Source organism: Salvelinus sp. IW2-2015, linkage group LG18, assembly GCF_002910315.2.
Source record: "Salvelinus sp. IW2-2015 linkage group LG18, ASM291031v2, whole genome shotgun sequence".
Lineage (NCBI taxonomy): Eukaryota > Metazoa > Chordata > Actinopteri > Salmoniformes > Salmonidae > Salvelinus > Salvelinus sp. IW2-2015.
Window position 1 is genome coordinate 5,705,125 of NC_036858.1, and position 7,261 is coordinate 5,712,385.

Sequence of the window (7,261 nt, forward strand, 5' to 3'; positions counted from 1 at the left end):
AGCATTTTCAATCGGTAGGCTACATCGGACGATTTGCATACTGCTTCACGTGAATACAGGATGATAGCCAATGGAGAAGCCAAACGAGGATCGCTCGAGCAATCAGCGAGCAGCTTTGCCTGTCTACAGTCCGCCCCAGGTGCTGAAACGTCTAGTCGGCTCAGGCTACGTTGAGGGATGGGGAGTGGGGGCGGAGATAGCTTGACAGAGTCATGATAGACCTCTACTGGTTGTTTTCTGTTTAGAAACTACATGCATGTAAATAACATAGTTATAATATTGTGTTGCACCCCCCCCCCCTCCTCTCCCCTCCCCAGTGCTTCCCACGTTGTGTCAAGTTGGCTGGATGTCCTTTGGGTGGTGGACCATTCTTGATAAACACAGGAAACTGTTAAATGTGAAAAACCCGGCAGTGCTGCAGTTCTTGACAMAAACCGGTGTGCCTGCCAACTACTACCATATCCTGTTCAAAGGTACTTCAGTATTTTGTCTTGCCCATTCAACCTCTGAATGGCACACATACACAATACATGTCTCAAGGCTTAAAAGTCCACCTTTAAACTGTCTTCTCCCCTTCATCTACACTGATTGAAGTGGATTTAACAAGTTACATCATTAAGGTATCATAGCTTTCACAAGGATTCACCTGGTCAGTATATGCCATGGAAAGAGCTGGTGTTCTGAGTGTTTTTTACACTCAGTGTGTATACATTATAGACTTTGTAGACATTATATACATTATTCCTTAAAGTAGGCTTACCATATCTCATAATATTTGGAAGATAGGCCTGAGACATCTCATAACATTTCATTAGCCCATTAGTGAAATTCCAGGTCTAGTTGACTCTTTTTGTATGGGAAAGTATGGGACCACAATCAAAATATAAGCCTGGGCTGGGAGACATTTCTATGGAGATCTTAGGCAACTTCAGGCTCTGAAATACCTCCACCCTGACACAGCAAATCTATTTGAACTTGTCTGAGCAGTGTATAAATTCATCATAGGGATTGTATGATCATCTGCAAGATGCCATTTAAAGCTAGTAAGGAGGACTCTACACGGAAGCGTCCCGGGGAAACATTGTTCAAATGCTTTGTTTGTAAATTATGTCTGAGTGTWGGAGYGTGCCCCTGGCTATCCGTAAATTTAAAAAACAAGAAAATGGTGCCGTCTGGTTTGCTTAATATAAGGAATTTGAAATGATTTATACTTTAACTTTTGATACTTAAGTACATTTGATCAATTACATTTACTTTTTATACTTACGTTTATTTAAAACCAAATACTTTTAGACTTTTACTCAAGTAGTATTTTACTGGGTGACTTTCACTTTTACTTGAGTCATTTTCTTTTACCSTATCTTTACTTTTACTCAAGTATGACAATTGGGTACTTTTTCCACCACTGTTTCTCTCTAAAAACATTTTTCTTATTGCAAAATATTTCCTCATAGCAACCATTTGGCTTAAAGTATGTGCTTCCCTGGTTCGGTAAAGTAATATGTCTAGCGTTCACGGTCAGGGTCAGGAGTTCCTGCATATTCATTGGTTCATGCATAACAGGAAGTTAACTTTAATGCCAGTCTGCACGTCCACAGAATGCATGTTCACTGCGTTACAGTAGCAACACACAGTGCCTTCAGAAAGTATTCACACCCCTTCACTTTTTACACATTTTGTTGTGTTACAAAGTKCGATTAAAATTGAATTAATTTTCATTTTTGGTCAACGATCTACACAAAATACTATGTAACGTCAAAGTGGAAGAAAAATTCAAACATATATATATATATATGAAAAATAAAAGACAAAAATATCTTCATTAGATAAGTATTTACCCCCCTGAGAAAATACATGTTAGAATCACCTTTGACAGGGATTACAGCTGTGAGTCTTTTTGGGTAAGTCTCTAAGGGTTTTGCATACCTAGATTGAACTATCCGTTTATTATTTTTTGAATTCTTCAAGCTCTATCAAGTTGGATTTTGATCATCGCTAGAAAGCCATTTTCAAGTCTTGCCATAGATTTTCAAGTCGATTTAAGTCAAAATGGTAACTAGGCCTCTCAGGAACATTCAATGTCGTCTTGGTAAGCAATTCCATTGTAGATTTGGCCTTGTGTTTTAGGTTATTGTCCTGCTGAAAGTTGAATTTGTCTCCCTGTGTCTGTTGGAAAGAAGACTGAACCAGGTTTTCCTCTAGGATTTTGCCTGTGCTTAGCTGTATTCCGGTAATTTTTTTCCTAAAAAAACTCCCTAGTCCTTGCCGACGACAAGCATATCCATAACATGATGCCACCATGTTTGAAAATATGAATAGTGGTACTCAGTGATGTGTTGTGTTGGATTTGTCCCAAACATAACACTTTGTAAGTCGCTCTGGATAAGAGCGTCTGCTAAATGACTTAAATGTAAATGTAAATGTTTTGGAATATTTTTACTCTGTACAATCTTCCTTCTTATCACTCTGTCATTTAGGTTAGTATTGTGGAGTAACTACAATGTTGTTGATTCATCCTCAGTTTTCTCAAATCACAACCACTAAACTCTGTACATTTTTTAAATCACCATTAGCCTCATGGTGAAATGCCTGAGCAGTTTCCTTCCTCTCCAGCAACTGAGTTAGGAAGGATGCCTGTATCTTTGTAGTGACTGGGTGTTTTAATACATCACTCAAAGCCTAATTAATAACTTCAAAATGCTCAAAGGGATATTCAGCATCTAGTTATTTTTTTCACATCTACCAACTGGTGCGCTTCTTTGCAAGGTATTTAAAAACCTCCCTGGTCTTTGTGGTTGAATCTGTGATTGAAATTCACTACTCGATTGAGGGACCTTACCTATAATTGTATGTGTGGGGTACAGAAATGGGGTAGTCATTCAAAAAGTATTTTAAACCCTATTATTGAACACAAAATGAGTCCATGCAACTTATTATGTGATTTGTTAAGCACATTTTTACTCCTGAACCAATTTAGGCTTGCCGTAACAAAGAGGTTGAATACTATTGATTCAAGACATTTCAGCTTTTCATTTTTTTATTAATAAAGAAATCCACTTTGACATTATGCTGTATTATGTGTACACCAGTGACACAAACTCTAAAGTTAATACATTTTTAATTTAGGCTCTAACACAACACAATTTGGAAAAAGTACTTTCTGAAAGCACTGTACATAGTGTAAGTGACTCTCTAATTACAGTATCTAAGTAAAGTTGAAATTGCAGCAGCAGCAGGCTAAATTAGCCATCATAGTGTGCCGTTGCTGTCTTGATAGGACCGGGTTGAGGTTTGGTTTTCACATGATTCAACATGAGACACAAAATGGCGCTGACAGACATGGTCGCCCTGTTTCTAGCTCCTAGCCAATTCCAATTTTTAAAAAAATAATTATTTGCTCAAAACGTTTCTTCCATTACTACTTACAGCTGTAAGTCGGCGATCACTCGCCTGCATTTTCGACACGAAATTCAACTTTCCTGAATTGGATCCTTTGAGGAATAAGAAGAGGAATAAGGAGTGGGTTCAGACTCAGGAGGCGTGCATACCATCCACCACTTCCAAGTATATTACTTGCTAACATCCAGTCCCTGGACACTAAAGTAGACGATCTCAGGGCGAAGATCTCCTTCCAGAGAAACATCAGAGACTGTAACATACTCTGTTTTACGGAATCAAATCAAATTTCTTTGTCACATGCGCCAAATACAACAAGTGTAGACCTTACCATGAATTGCTTACTTACAAAGCCCTTAACCAACAATGCAGTTCAAGAAATATAGTTAATCATGGCTCGCTCTGGAAATACTGTCCCCTTCCATTCAGCCAGCGGGGATCTTCGTCCATCGTGCGTACAGGAAGAAAGTAATCTCAGGGAACAAGAAAGGTGGAGGTGTATGTTTCATGATTAACTAGTCATTGTGTGACTGTGGTAACGTACAGGAACTCAAGTCCTTTTGTTCTTCCGATCTGGAATACCTCACCATCAAATGCCGACCGCATTACCTCCCGAGGTAATTTTCTTTGGTCTTCGTCACGGCGGTGTATATCTCCCCCCAAGTCAACACCACGACGGCTCTCATGGAACTACACTGGAACTACACTTTGTGCAAACTGGAAACCACATATACTGAGGCCGCATTTATTGTAGCTAGGGACTTTAATAAAGGAAATCTGAGGGAAACTAGTGAAATTCTATCAACACATCTCAATTGCTACTCGCTCATCGAGAACTCTGAACCATTGCTACTCCCCCTTCCGGGATGTCTACAAGGCCCTCCTCCGCCCTCCCATTGGCAAATCAGATCACGCCTCCATTTTGCTCTGTAGGCAGAAACTTAAACAGGAAGTACCCATGGTAAGGACTGTTCAACTTTGGTCTGACCAATTGGAATCCATGCTTGTTTGATTATGCGAATTGGGAAATGTTCCGGTTTGCCTCTGAGAATAATATTGACGTATACACTGACTCAGTGACGGAGTTCATCAGGAAGTGCATAGAGGATGTTGTTCCCACTGTGATGATTAAACCATATCAGAACCAAAAACATGGATAGATGGCATCATTCACGGAAAACTGAAAGCGCAAACCATCATATTTGACCAGGTCAAGGTGACAGTTCCAGTTTCCAGCCCTTCATAAGGCAAACAAAGAGGCAAAACGACAGTACAGGGACAAAGTGGAGTCGCAATTCAACGGCTCATACACAAGAGGTATGTGGCAGGGACTCCAGACAATCACAGATTATAAAGGGAAAGCCATTCAAGTCGCTGACAACGACTCCTTGCTCCGGAACAAGCTAAATACCCTTGTCCGCTTCGAGGAAAACAGTTACGAGGACTGTGAGCTTTTGTTCCTCGCATCCCAAGACGCGTCCTCAGAGCATGTCCAGACCAGCTGGCTGGAGTGTTTACGGACATATTGAATCTCACCCTATCCCAGTCTGTTGTCCCCACTTGCTTCAAGATGTCCACCATTGTTCCTGTACCCAAGAAAACAAAGGTAACTGAACGTAATGGCTATGGCCTCATAGCACTCACATCTGYCATCATGAAGTGCTTTCAGAGGCTAGTTAAGGATCATATCACCTCCACCTTACCCGACACCCTAGACCCAATACAATTTGCATACCACCTCAACAGATCCACGGATGACGCAATCACTATCGCACTGCACAACTTCCTATCCCATCTGGASAAGAAGAATATCTATGTAAGAATGCTGTTCATCAACTCCAGCTCAGCATTCAATGCCATGGTGCCCTCCAAGCTCATCACTAAGCATGGGCCCTGGGTCTGAACCTTGCTCTGTGCAACTGGGTCCTGGACTTCCTGATGGGCCAACCCCAAGTGGTGAAAGTAGCCAGCAACACCTCCGCCACACTGATCCTCAACACAGGGAACCCACAATGGTGCGTGCTCAGCMCCCTCCTGTTCTCCCTGTTCACCCATGACTGCGCGGCCACGCACATCTCCAACTCAATCATCAAGTTTGCTGACGACACAACAGTGGAAGGCCTGATTACCAACAACGACGAGACAGCCAACAGGGAGGAGTTGAGTGCCCTGGCAGTGTGGTGTCAGGAAAAAAACCTCTCCCTCAATGTAAAAAAAAAAAAAAGAGCTGATTGTGGATTTCAGGAGAAGCCCCCATCCACATCGATGTGGAGAAGGTGAAAATCTTCAAATTCCTCAGCGTGCATATCACTAAAACCTGCAATGGTCCATCCACACAGATAGTGTGGTGGAGAAGGTGCAACAGCACCTCTTCAAGCTCAGGAGGCTGAAGAAATTTGGCCCCTTAGACCATCACAAACTTCTACAGATGCACCATTGAGAGCATCATACCGGGCTGTATCACCGCCTGATACTGTAATTGCACCTTCCGCAACCGCAGGGCTCTCCATAGGGTGGTGCGGCTACCTCAATGCATCACCGGTGGCACACTGCCTGCCCTCCAGGACATCTATAGCACCCGGTGTCACAGGAAGACCAAAAAGATCATCAAGGACCTCAGCCACCCGAGCCATGGCCTGTTTACTCCACTACCATCTATATAGAAGGCGGAGACAGTACAGGTGCCTCAAAGCTGGGACCGAGAGACTGAAAACAGCTTCTATCTATTAAATAGTCACCACTAGCCGGCCTCAGCCCTGAACGTTAGTCACTGTTACTAGTCGGCTTACCACCCGGTATTCTACCCTGCCGTATGTACATAGTAATTGAACACTAGTCACTTTAAAAATGATTACATACTGTTTTATCCACTTCATTAGTATATATTGTGTTCTAGTGAAGGCACATTTACTGCTGTACACACCTTTCCTATTCATATACTGTCTATACTGTCTATAGACCGTACACACAATCATATACATACAGTAAACTCCAAAAATATTGGGACAGTGACACATTTTATTGTTGTTTTGGCTCTGTACTCCACTACTTTGAATTTCAAATGATACAATGACTATGAGGTTAAAGTGCAGACTGTCAGCTTTAATTTGAGGGTGTTTTCATCCATATGGGGTGAACCGTTTMGAAATTACAACACTTTTTGGACATAGTCCCACCATTTTACGGGACCAAAAGTATTGGGACAAATTCACTTATATGTGTATTAAAGCAGCAAAAAGTTACGTTTTTGGTCCCATATTCATAGCACACAATGACTACATCAAGCTTGTGACTACAAATTTGTTGGATGCATTTGCTGTTTGTTTCGGTTTTGTTTCAGATTATTTTGTGTCCAATAAAAATGAACTGTAAATAATGTCTTGTCATTTTGGAGTCACTTTTATTGTAAATAAGAATAGAATGTTTCTAAACACTTCTACATTAATGTGGATGCTGCCATGATTATGAATAATATCATAATTACRCACAAATATCATACCCCCCAAAAATGCTAACCTTCCCTGTTATTGTAATGGTGAGAGGTTAGCATGTCTTAGGGGTATGATATAAAATGCTAACCTCCCCTGTTATTATAATGGTGAGAGGTTAGCATGTCTTGGGGGTATGATATAAAATGCTAACCTTCCCTGTTATTGTAATGGTGAGATGATTATTCACAATTCTCATCATTATTCACAATTCATTCARGATTATCCATAATCATGGTAGCATCCACATTAATGTAGAAGTGTTTAGAAACATATTATATTCTTACTTACAATAAAAGTGACTCCGAAGTGACTCCAAACTCTGTCGTTGGAAAACCCTGTCCTATAGTACCTATAAGCTGTTAGGAGAGTACTTT